Source organism: Mastigoproctus giganteus, chromosome 5, assembly GCF_048544385.1.
Source record: "Mastigoproctus giganteus isolate SK-2022 chromosome 5, ASM4854438v1, whole genome shotgun sequence".
Taxonomy (NCBI): Eukaryota; Metazoa; Arthropoda; class Arachnida; order Uropygi; family Thelyphonidae; genus Mastigoproctus; species Mastigoproctus giganteus.
The window spans coordinates 67239875-67253109 of record NC_143579.1 but is presented as its reverse complement, the minus strand read 5'-3'; the positions used below and the strand labels follow the sequence as shown (position 1 = coordinate 67253109).

At 35.1% G+C, this 13235-nt stretch overlaps 1 protein-coding gene across 1 annotated transcript in view; it reads right to left on the bottom strand.

Annotated features, from left to right (window-relative positions):
- Positions 1-13235, bottom strand: part of LOC150085463 (kynureninase-like) — a 243115-nt gene that overhangs the window by 62562 nt on the left and 167318 nt on the right. The gene's annotated exons all lie outside the window — the stretch shown is intronic.

Here is a 13235-nt window from a genome sequence, read left to right as displayed (position 1 = left end):
TGAAATTGTAGTATATTCATATCATATATCGGCATCATATATCTAGGTTGCACTGTATTTATTGAGATGTTATTTGTCATAAAATTTCTCTCTCACATTTTATCATTGGTAGAAGCATATGATGCAAACAAGCAAGCTTATACAGCATCAGCCAAAAAAAAAAAAAAAAAAAACCTTCCCATTTCACCCATCCATTTGCTCCAAATGTTTGTCTAGTTCTGCCTTGAATTTATTTAAGCTGTCCACTTCTAAAATGGCAGATGGAAGTTTGTTCCAGAAATCAACCACCCACTGGCTAAAGGCAAATTTCTGCACATCTCTTCTGCAGCAGTCTTTCCTCAATTTCAGTTTATGTCACCTCAGGTGATTAATATGGACAATAGGAAGAATCCCATCAGCATTGAGCTTGCTCAAACCATTCAAGAAGGCCTTATACACCTCAATCAGATCACCTTGCAGGTGCGTAGTCTCCAGACACTGTAATTTGCAAAACTTAAGCCTTTCTTCATAAGAGAAACCCTTTGTTCCATTCACTAATCTTGTTGCCCTTCTTTGTACTTGTTTCAGCAACTCTACGTCCTTCCTAAAATGAGGCCCCCGGACCTGTACACAGTACACAAAGGTGTGGCCTGACCATTGCCTTATACAAAGGCATAATCACCTCCTTATCATGCTAGAAAAATTCCTGTATATCATTGACAAGACACCATGAGCTACTCCTGCAGACCATCTGCACCACTCAGAAAACTTCATATCTCACTGAACCCCCCCCCCAGGTCCTTTTCATTCTCTACCACCCTGAGTGTAGTACCACCAGTTGATATGTTACTGTGTGGTTTTCACCAGTTTTGTGGTTATCACCAGAAAAGAGTTTAAAAAATAATTTACATTACTGTGTGGTTTTCACCATTGTTGTTCTTTGGTTTTTAGGAGCATTAGCAACTAAGGCCATATTGCTCCGGGGATATGCGGTGGTCATTTCCGCATCCTTCATATTTGGTGGTCACAGGCTCGAACCCCGGTCTAATCAAGAAGCATGTGCTACGTACTGCTGCTCCTGCCCACCTGGCTACAGAGGTGCTGGTTTTCACCAGTTTTGTGGTTATCACCAGAAAATAATTTAAAACATAATTTTTAATCATTCATCAAGAAATAAAAATACATGGATTATCCAATAAATTCTGTTATTTCTGGTTCGTTAACTTGCTTTCCACTCTCTCTTTAATTGTATTTTATTTATCATTTTTTTTTTTAATATCTGGATATCCTCTAGGATTGTTGGTCAAAATTCATCACTGTGATAATGTGGTATCAGTCATGGAAAAGCTGGCTTTTTGTATGCAAAACAGCCCCAACTGAAATTAATTAAAAAGTCATATACCAGTTTGGGAATTTTTCAGATAGCCCAAGGGGATGATATGCTGTATAGAGAAACAGAAGTCAAAAGCTTTCTCTTAGCTTATGGTAAAAATTTGACATATCACTTTGCCAATACTATATGAGTGCATTGGGTTGCAAAAATTTGCCATGAAACATAGCCATAACACAAGTGAACCATTTATGAGAAGGAACCTTCACCATATATTGTACTGGAAGTCATTGAGGGCAGGAGGCATTTATATTTGACTGAGTATTGGTATCTTAGTTGCCCCCCCCCCAAGGCTTTTATTATCTGTAAATCTGTAATCTCGTATCACAACTTGGTAGTTGGTTAGGATTGCCAGGTTTCTATGACTGGATTAAAGGACACTTAAAAATAATTAATACTACCACTCTCCAACTTTCACTCCACCCCCTCCTACCCCAAAAAATAAAATTGAATGATTTTTTAGTTAATAATTAAACATTTTGTTTATATATTTTAGATTTTGGTATAAAAATTATAGTTTTTATATTGACTATAAATATTTGCAAATTTTAGTTTAATTTAGAATTTAAAATATTTAATGGTAAACCATGGCTTTCTATGGGGATGGATATGGATTGATATATAAGAATAATAAATGATATAGATGATATAAAAAGCATGAATTGATCCAAAAATTTTAATGCAAGTTTAGTGCATTAATTGACATCAAGCTAAAGTAATTTTAGGTAGGTGAAAAAAAAAGCAAAAAAAAAAAAAAAAAAGCATACTGGTTTATGATGATAGAAATCATTCACAATGAACATATTTCGTACTATTTTGAGCAGCCTTAAGAACTTCAGCATCATTTTTAAATTTCTCAGAAAAATCTAAACAATTATCTCTAAAATTGAAGTAGATCATTAGTTCGCTTTTTATGAGTGAAACTGAACACCTATTTCGTCCATCCCTCCACTAAGAGTTCATTACACTAAAAATCCTTTCTGAATTTGCCAAAGTCCCTGGGCACTGAAAAAACATACGAAATGACCTTGAAAATATTTGAAAGCTTAAAATCAACACTTTTCAAAATTAAATGCCATTAACTCGAAGTATTCAAACAAGTTTTAAATTTTTCAGAGGTTGACACAGTTTCATAATTTGCTTTCAGTACTGAAACCTCATCAAATAAATCAATCATATCCAACTTTAGTTTTTATATTAATTTAAAATATTCTGCTACTTCAACATGTGAGTCATAGTTAGGACAACCATTTTTAAAGCTTAATTTACTGTTTCAAAAAAGGGGTATTTTCATTAAAATAAAATTCATTCTTAAATATTTCAACTGAGCATTATAAAATGGTTTCAAATCATTTATTACTGTGCTTTTAACTACAGGGTCTAATTTCTAAAAATGCTGATGAACTTGATACCCAAAAAATTCTTGATCAAGATGATTCTTCAGTGAATTTTTTAGATCATTCATTATATAAAAAATATCGCTGGCATATGTTTCATCCTTTTCAAGTTCTTTTATTTTTTGCAAATTATTTTAATCGCATACATTGAGAAAAGAAAATATAATTCTATAATTATAGGGACCTCTGTTGATTTTCATTATTTTCAATTTTGATTTGCTTATGAAATAAAGGATCAAAGCCTTCCAAGAAAGCAAAATTTGTTCTATACATGATTGTAAAGAAAGCCGTCTAGTTGGTACATGCCTTAAAATTTCCTTAAACTCTGTTTCGGCAAACTCATGAAATTCTTAAAGGTTATCCCTTCTTTTAGCTGAAACAGAAAAATGACCATATATTTTCAAGACAATATTTTCTATATCAATATCTAAATTAGCGAAAGCATATTTAGCTAAACTACGAATAATGTGAGCATGGCAGTTTGCTTTAATTACGTCTTAATTTAATTTCTTAATATTTTGGAATAAGGATTTATTACTCCCAAAATTACAATTTGCATTGTCTGCACTGAAACTAGATACCCTTTGCCAATCCAATCCTAAATTACTCATTGAATTTTTTAGGCACTCAAACATTCCATCTGCACTTTCATCAGCATTTTCAAAAAAATCAACTAAATAGTTGTAGGACCATATTCTTTGTTGAATCACTTATAAGCTTATTAAGTGGAAATCCGGTGTATACCAATGGAAACAGTGAAAGGAGTGAAGGTGGAGTTGGCTTTCTGGTCCATAAAGATATAAAAAACAACATTTTGGATTTCAAAAGTACATCACCAAGGGTGTCAAGACTCAAGATTTCTAAGAGGCATAAGCCTAAGGCTATAATGATTTATGCACCAACATCGAGCCATGATGATGAAGAGGTTGAAGAAATGTACACCGAAATTGAGAACCTTCTAGATGAGCAGAAAAAACCCACTACACTATCGTTATGGGGGACTTCAATGCTAAGGTTGGAAAGAGACAAAACAGCACAGAACGGGGAACTATAGGAAATTTTGGAATTGATGAAAGAGGTGAAAGACTTGTGGAATTTTCAGAATCTCGAGGATTGTCAGTAATGAACACTTTTTTCAAGAAAAAGGTGAACAGAAAGTGGACATGGAAGAGCCCAAATGGATTAACAACTAATGAAATCGACTTCATCCTCACTAACAGAAGATATATCGTGAATGATATTACCATCCTGAACAAAGTAAATGTTGGAAGCGATCACAGAATGGTAAGATGCACACTTGATATACATGTAAGAAAAGAAAGGAAAAAATTGACTTGAGTAAATAATATGAAGGTCTTTGAGATAACAGAAGAGGAGAAAAAGCAGTATATACTGGAACTTAAGAACAAGTTTGAGCTTCTGCAGATGGCTCAGGACCAAGATATCGGCGAGGAATATTACAACTTTCTGAAAGTGAAAGCCCAAGAAACCTATAGGTAAAAAGAAATCCAAAAGAAGAAAAAATTAGTCAAGAAACACTTGTCATGATGAACTAAAGACGATAAACACTGACAAGGAGAAAATTGAGTATACTGAGTTATGCAAAGCCATTAGAAAGAGACTCAGAGAGAACATAAAAAGATTTAACACAAGAAAAGTAAAACAAGCATTAAGGGAAAACAAAGGACTTAAATGAGCAGCCATGAGCAGTAATACAGATAGACAAATGATACTGAAACTGAAGAATAGTGTACTTATAAATAGCAGTACTTATAAATAGCAGAGCAGGCATAATTCAAATAGCAGAAAACTACTATAGAGAATTATACAAGGAGCAAGGGAATAAAGCCAGAGTGGAGAAGCTGGATCACAATCCAGTCCATCAATATCCTTTCTGATGAGGTAGAACATGAATTGAAGAAAATGAAGAATCAGAAAGCCCCAGGGGAAGATGAAGTTACTGTAGAGTTGTTAAAATTGGGAGGAAGAGACATAACACAAAAACTGGCAAGACTCTTCACAAAATGCATTAGAAAAGGTGTGATGCCTAAGGAGTGGAATAATGCCATCATATTTTTGCTGCATAAGAAAGGAGATAAATCAGAAACTGGAAATTACAGACCAATTAGATTGTTATCCCACATCTACAAGTTGTTCACAAGGGTCATTACTAATAGATTATAAAGAATACTTGATGGGAATCAACCGAAAGAGCAAGCTGGCTTTAAGACAGGATTCTCAACTATGGATCACCTTGACGTAATATTACAGCTAATGGAGAAAGCAAATGAATATAAAACACCATTATGCGAGGCATAATGGTGTTTTATATTCCAAAACACCATTATAATCGCATTTGTGGATTATGAAAAGGATTGACTCCATACAGCATAAGGCAAGGGCACTGGAAAAAGGCATAGATACCCCATATATTATGATTTTGAAGAAAATATATGAGAACGCTACCTCCTTTATTAGACTAGACAAAGAGAGTAGTAAATTTAAAATTGAGAAAGGAGTCTGACAAAATATCTTCGAAGCTGTTTGCTGCTGCCCTTGAGGAAGCTTTCAGAAGATTAGACTGGTCGCAGAAAGGAGTCAATGTGAATGAAGAGCACCTAAACCATTTACGATTTGCAGATGATATTGTGGTCATAAGCCACGATCCCAAAGAATTAGAGGAAAATCTTAATCAGTTATGCAGAGTTAGTAAGGATTTTGGACTAACGATGAATATGGCTAAAACAAAAGTAATGATGAACAAGTATGCCATAGAAAGGGATATAATGATTGAAAGAGCAGTAATTGAAAAGGTGGAGTCATATACTTATCTGGGACAAGTCATCAGCTGTAATAATGATAAATGGCTGGAAGTCAAAAGAAGAATAAATTTTGGATGGATAGCATTCAGGAAATATAGTCACATACTGAGGAGCAATATCCTAATTTGTCTGAAACGTAAAATAATGAACCAATGTATACTCCCCACCATGACTTATGGAAGTGAACTTGAGCCCTCACCAAAAGAATGGAAGAAAAGCTGAGAACTACACAGCGAAGAATGGAACAAATTATATTGGGAATCAGACTGTTAGATAAGAAGAGAAACACATGGATTAGGCAGAAAACTCAAGTAGAGGACATTCTTATCAAAACTAAAGAACTAAAATGGTCTTGGGCAGGACACATAGCTTGAAGACTTGATGACAAATGGACTAAGAGAATAACAGAATGGTACCCAAGAGGAGCTAGAAGAAAACCTGGAAGACAACGACAGAGATGGACAGATGAAATTCATGAGTTTGTGGGTAGTAAATGGATGGCCATTGCACAAAACAGAAGGAACTGGAAAGTTGCTGGAGAGGCCTTCATCCTGCAGTGGATTGAAAACGGCTGATGATGATGATGATTCTTTGTTGAAGTACTGAATTGACAAAGGAAACATTTTCATATTCTTTCTATTAGATGCATCAATCTGTAAACAAAAAAATAATGGTGGATCATGATGTTTTAAATCATCCAAAACAATTTGCAATGCTTTTTTACCTAAAACATTACAAACAATGACAAGAGATTTAGTTCTTCCATATATTTTTGGTGCAATTTTTGAATCATTGTAAAGTTTACAGTTCAATTTTATGCTACAATCTAATGAGTTATAAGAATGGTGATGAATGATAAATATGAGTTATTTCAGCTGCAGTAACTAAATCTTTTCTCTTGTATTCTTTTTCACAAGAAATCTATCAAGATGATTTGAAGAATTTGCCGATTTATGAGCTTGTTAGTCTTTATGCCGAGTAACTGCTAAGTTGCCCATATAACCAACTTTAAATACATTTCTGCATGGGAGACAATCTTGCCTCATGAGGATCATTTGTTGAAGCTAGCCATTTGTATTCTTGCTCCCAATTTTTGTTATAAGAACAAAGCCTCTTCTTCTTTATATAACGTGAAATATGTAGATGCCTATAACCGTAGGCATCTACATTTTTTATATAACGTGAAATATGTAGATGCCTATAATAGATAAATGTTTCTTTGTAAAGTTATAGGAAAAACAGTTTAAACAAAGCCACTGAACTCCATATATTATAAAAAGTGATTTTTCCGATATCTATGATTTTATTAATCACACGATTTTTGTGAAAATTAGATCATGACCACACAGGTGCAAGTTTTTATGCTTTGTCAAAAAATATAATTTCATCGAGAAGTACGAAGTTAAGTGCATGATGTTCGCGAAACTACATATATGAGCCAGAGAGGCTAGAATGGGTTTAGGATTATCTTGTATGATTCATTTCTCAGTGGCAGATTTTACATTTGAGGGGGATTTGATAACATATTCCCTGTTAAATTGTAATTTTTTGTCAATTTGGGGGGACCCTGCGGATGTGGGGTCTGAAGTGTACGCCTCCTACACCTGTGCCAAAATCCACCACTGCCATTACGAAGCACAGGCATTGAAAAATGAAAATGAAGGACAAATTGCATCCTTTCTCATTTCAATAAAGGACAAGGACAGTTTGGCTAAAATAAAGGACATCTGGAAACTTATAGTTGGTTAACACGACAATACAGAGACCCCAACTTGGGTCAACTCAAATGAAAACATAAAAGAACTGAGATTTCGCTGAGCAACCTTTAGCCTTGCAGCAGGGATGGGCGCTCATGTTCTACTACAAGGAGGTAGGTCTTTACTATCTATCGCTTATACAATACAAGCCATATAATTTTGTGAGATCACTGAGATCCATGGTCACACTGTTACATAAGCTCACTATCATCACCAATTGTTGACCCATCATAAAATGCTACAATAAGAGTTACAAAATAAATTAAAAAGTCACAGTCTTATGCAAAATCCTTACAACTGTAGATCTTCACTGTCTACTTGACCATCTTATACTTCTCCACTAACACATCCACAAGGTTTCCGGTCCATCAAGGAACACACACACAGGGGAGGGTCTTCCACATAACCAAACTGAGAGCTAATCTGTTAATATCACTCAAGCATTGCAAGAGCAATGACCCCACACCCACTGGCAGAAGCTAGTACCCTCAAGCAGGCCAAAGAACTGTGGACTTCTCCATCTCTCTCTCTCTCTCTCACATGCTGTGAGAGAGAGAGAGAGAGAGAGAGAATCTGTAAAGAAAATCAGTCCACCGGATCAAGTGGCAGATAGTTTTGTTCTTGATCCATGTTAGCTCGTTTTAACACTGAAGTTTGGTTTTACCAACCAGGTTTCTGACCCCACCACAGGGAATCAAAAACAGTGCTGCCAGGTGACTGAGTAATCCATAAAATTAGTTAATATTAGTATTAGCAAATTATGCAAGGAAGCAAGGCTATATAGCATCAGCTAATAAAATACACAAACTCACACAACCCATCTCCTCCAATAATTTGTCTAATTCTTCCTTAAATTATTCTAACTACTCCACAATACCAGATGGTAGTCTGCTCCAACAATCAATCACTTTAAAAAGCAAAAAGGCTGAAAGCAAATTTTTGTACATCTATCCTACAGCCATCTTTTTTCAATTTAAATCCCTGTGTGTGTGTGTGTGTGTGTGTGTGTGTGTGTGTGTGTGTGTGTGTGTGTGTGTGTGTGTGTGTGTGTGACATCCGAACAAAAGTTAGGATGCCATCTCCATTTAAACACTTGAAATGAGGTCTCTGCACAGTTGCATAGTTTCCAGGCACTACAATTTTCAAAACCAAAGTCTTTTATAGTAATACAATCGGTCCTCGTATAACACATGTTTACATTACATGAATTCGATCATACACGATATATAAATAGGGGAACGATATCTTATATAACACAAACCGAATTCGCTTATGCACGATTCGCCTTTGTGTTTACAAGAAATGGCAATCACCCCAACCGAACGCAACACGATAGGAATGAAGAGAAGATTCTGAAAATGTATTTATGTTTTTTATATCAGTGAAGGGTAAACACATTTCACCATAATAACGTAAAAACCAACACAATTCCAGCTATCGATATAATCGCAAATGCAATTAGATGGAGTTTACTACCAGTTTATAACAGATTCCACTAGCAGAAATGCAACTGGAAATTGTTTTATGGTAGTAACCCCCAGAAATGTGCTTTAGTAAAATGTGAGGTGTTAATAGTGTATCTCGGCCTTTACGGTGTTGTTTATTCAGTTGCTACACGGGCGCAGCCTTGTTTATATGTATCAAGCGTGCCTCCTTGTTTTGTAATTGTGCTTTATTCCCTAAAAATTAGTAAAATACTTAAAAGGTGTGAAAAGGAAGTATCCTGGCGAAGACACTGCAGATTCAGAGAGAAAAAAAAAAAAAAAGCTAATCGATAAACAGAGGCGGACTGGGTCAAAAATTCTTACCCGGGAAAATTTATAGTGGCCTCATACTACAGTTTATGGCCAAAATCACACCGGCCTCCGGCCCACTGGGATTTCCCGGGTAAGGCTTATGGCCAGTCCGCCTCTGTCGATAGAGAAAAAATATGAAATTGTGAAACGCTTTGAGCAAAATGAAAGACCATGTGATATTGCCCGTGCTACAGACCGAAATGAGGCAACGCCGAGAATTAGAAAGAATGCAGAGAAAATAAAAACAACTTTCATAGCAGGAACAACACAAAGTGTAATTAAAATCCATTAGATTAAGACACAAAGAATTGGAAGAGATGGAACGGCTGTCATCTGTTTGGATAGAAAATCAAACAAAAAACAAGTTTGCTTACGATAGAAGCAAAAGCATTAGCAATATTTTATTACGTAATAAAATACGTAAGCATTTTATTACGACTTACGTATTATAATTTATACTTACGTATTATAAAATAAGTATTTTATTACGACTATTTTATTTAATATAATAAATTTTTTACTATTTTATTAATAAATCTTTATTATTTAAATAAATAATAAAAAATAAATATTTTTTATTATTTATTATATTATAATAAAAAATATATATATTATAATTTTTTATTACGTATTTTATAACGATTAAAATTACCCGATTATTTATTGTGTTTGGTAATGTTTTGGTTCCAAATGTGTGTTCAATCTTGGGTGGTCGGCACCTAACCCCACTTTTCCCATAGGGCCTGTTGTTTATATTGCACAATTTTGCATTGCACGAGGGTTTCTAGGAACACAACTATCGTGCTATACGAGGACAGACTGTACACTTTTGTGTATTTCAATCTGATTGCCTTTTATTGCACCCATTCCAACAGCTCCACATCCTTCCTAAAATCTTATAAAATAGGACAATCGCCTCTTTGTCCCTGCTGGCAAAATTCCTATCTACCACTGGTAAAGACCCCATGAGCTGTTCTAGAAACCTGTCTACACTGCTCATTAGTTCATCTGTCTTCCATTTAGGCCAAAACTTTGCACAGTACCTCTTAAGTGATATGAAAAGCTCAGCTTCTACAATTAATTCTCTGAATGTTCATCACTCAGTTTTGCAGTTAAAAGCATTATCAGTTTTGCTCCACTGAAAAAATTTAAATACCTTTATAGTCACCTTTATGAAAGCAGAATCCCTTGCCTTTACTCTTGATAGTTACAATTTTAAGTAAATTCCACCTGCAGTGACCTAATGGTTCTTTTATCTGCAGATTCTTAATGCATGAAGAGTCCTGCTAATAATCAGATCAAGAGTATTGCTTTCCCTTGTTGCCTCTCTAACATGCTGGTGGAGAAAAGCATGTCATCCAATATCCAGGAAGGTTTTTGCTACTGTGCAAGTAACCAGAACACAAGTTCCAGTCAATATCTGGAAAGTTGAAGTCCCCCATTATAAGACATTCTGATTTATCAGGTGCACTGACTTAGAGTCTGTGTGCTTCTTAATCAAGTGCATAACCCCTCCATCCTGTCCATCCTTTCTGTAAATATTGTATTCTCCACATCCCCTATGTCAAAATCATACAGATCATATTTCTAATATCCCTACAATGTCCACATTTGATGACTTAATCAATGTTTCAAATTTATTTACTCTACTCCTAGCATTAATGTACAAGCAAGTACATGTGTACCTGATTTTGCTCTTAGTAACCCTAATATATCACATGTAATTGCGTGTCCCATGAGGGCTGTCAGTAGTTCTTGTAATCCCCAACACCTTTTTTCCTTGGCTTCTGTGTCCCAATAGAAACAGAGCAAGAATCAATTTCACCTCTTCCTATGGCTGCTGTGAAACTATTGGTCTGTGTCTTCCCCCACCACAGCTAGCAGTTTCCAACCCACCTGAAGCTGCCTCAATATCATAAGCAAATATTCTTGCACTTCTTCTATTTAAGTGTATCCTATCCCTGTAAAAACAGTCTCTCCTGTTAACAAGCACAAACCAAACTGAGAAAAATTTTACCACATGAGCCTTGCACAAATCTCTCCAGTGCCAAATTGATTGACAAAGCTCTTGTCCTGTACTCCTTCCTATTGTGTCTGAGCAGAATTGCAGACACTTTCAAATTTAATCTTAACTTGCAACTTTTTCTGTTCATTGCCCTGTATCTGGTAAGTAAATCCTCATATCTACTCTTAATATCACAGTTGTCAATATGTACAACAATACCACCTTTTGTGCCCATAAAAGATGATAATTTCTCAACTTCATTAACTTTTTCCCCTGGCATGCATCCGTTGATCCTAAACCATCTATCCTTTTTGCATGATATATTTCTCACTTCCCTGACAACAGAGCCACCAACAACAGACAAATAATAACTGCACTACCAATTTTAAACAAAAAATAACAAATATTTAAATAATAAAACATCTACTCAGAGGAGTCCAAATGATGACATCCACATTTACCAAAAACATCCAGGCAATTAAAATGCTAATAAATCAGTTTTACCTTTACACAAAGATGTAATAATGTTTGTGTAAAGGGACCAGAAAGAGACCAAAAATCTCATCTATAATTTCAACAAAAAGCAAGCATCCTTCTCATAGCTCTTTCAAAATTGAGTTTGGATTTATTAATAACTTGCTTACATTTATTAGAAAACCATGGTTTACACAAAGGACAAGAGTTTAGGATAGAGTAAGGAATAATGTATTTCATCCTTATAAGAATAATTTCACTGGCAGTCTGAACAAATATTACAAGTATTGTACTGTTTTAAATCTCTTTGAATGTATGGGTGCTACTTGAAGACAACCAAGGAAAAGAGGAATCAAAATCATACAGATCATCATCCCATTCCCATTTTGAACTCACATAATGTCACCAACATCAAGTTGAAAATGGCCACAGGCACTACTGGAGAAGACCATCACAAAGTTGTGATCTGAGGTACCTAGAGGGCAACTAACTTTCACCGTGTATCTGACAATTGTTTAGGAGGAAAAGATCAACAATGTTTGGTGTACATTGAGGATTGTAAGCTATTCTAGTGGGCAAATAAGAAAGTTGTGAGGTCATTTACAACAACAAAAGCCTCAGAATCTCTGCCAATTGGGGTTGTGAATGCTAAAATCCCCAGAGAAAATTACTTTACTGTTAACAAAATTCGACTACAGAAAGTTGCTTGACTTTTTGAATATGTTTGTTCTCAATGTAAAAAAAAAATCAAAAAAGTTCCAAGTGATTTCTAGAGTTGGGAGAATGACAGAAGTGATAAATGAATTTGACAGAATGAGGTAAAGAGAATTTAACCCTGAGGTACTCACCCCAGATCTAAGAAGCTCCCAAGGGTTTTTTTGAGAGAGAAAAATTATTTGAAGGAATGTTCAAAACAACAAGTAAAATTTATTTACTTTTCCTTACTTATTTACTTGTCCTTATTTATTTTAATGGATCATCTGAAAAAAGACATTGAGGCTTCCTGAAAGGGTCCAACGATGGGAACTCGAATGGTGAGATTGGCAGAAGGATGACTGTATGAGGAAAGATTTCGATTATGTGGTCTACAGAGATTGGTAACCTGGCACCTCAGAGGTGACCTGGCTTATAAGGCTCTGAGAGGGATTAATAAAATGAATTCTCACTGTTATAAAGAATTCCAGAATTCTAGAGGTCATAAATTCAAATTATAGGGCTTGAGGTTTAGATCAGACTGTAGGAAGTTTTCTGTTAGCCAGCGAGTTGATTGCTAGAACAAGTTGCCCTCACAGGTAGATGAGGATGACAGTTGGCATACATTCAACCTGTGTGAGGAGGGAAGCATATAATTTGCATTTTTTTATCTACTTGGTTTTTTTTAATTTTGTTCTGGTTAGTTGGACAGGTGCAATAAGGAATTGTACCTAGGTGTGAGGGTTCTCTCCCTCACTCAGTAGTTGCAATGTATAAAATAAAAATGTAAGCTTAATAATATGGTCTTGTGAACAAAGAAGTTGAAACAAAAAGTTTAATTTAGTCAGTTTAAAAACTAATTAAATGAAAATTATCATGAAATGAAATAAATGGTATTGTGAGCAAACTAAGCAAAGATTTG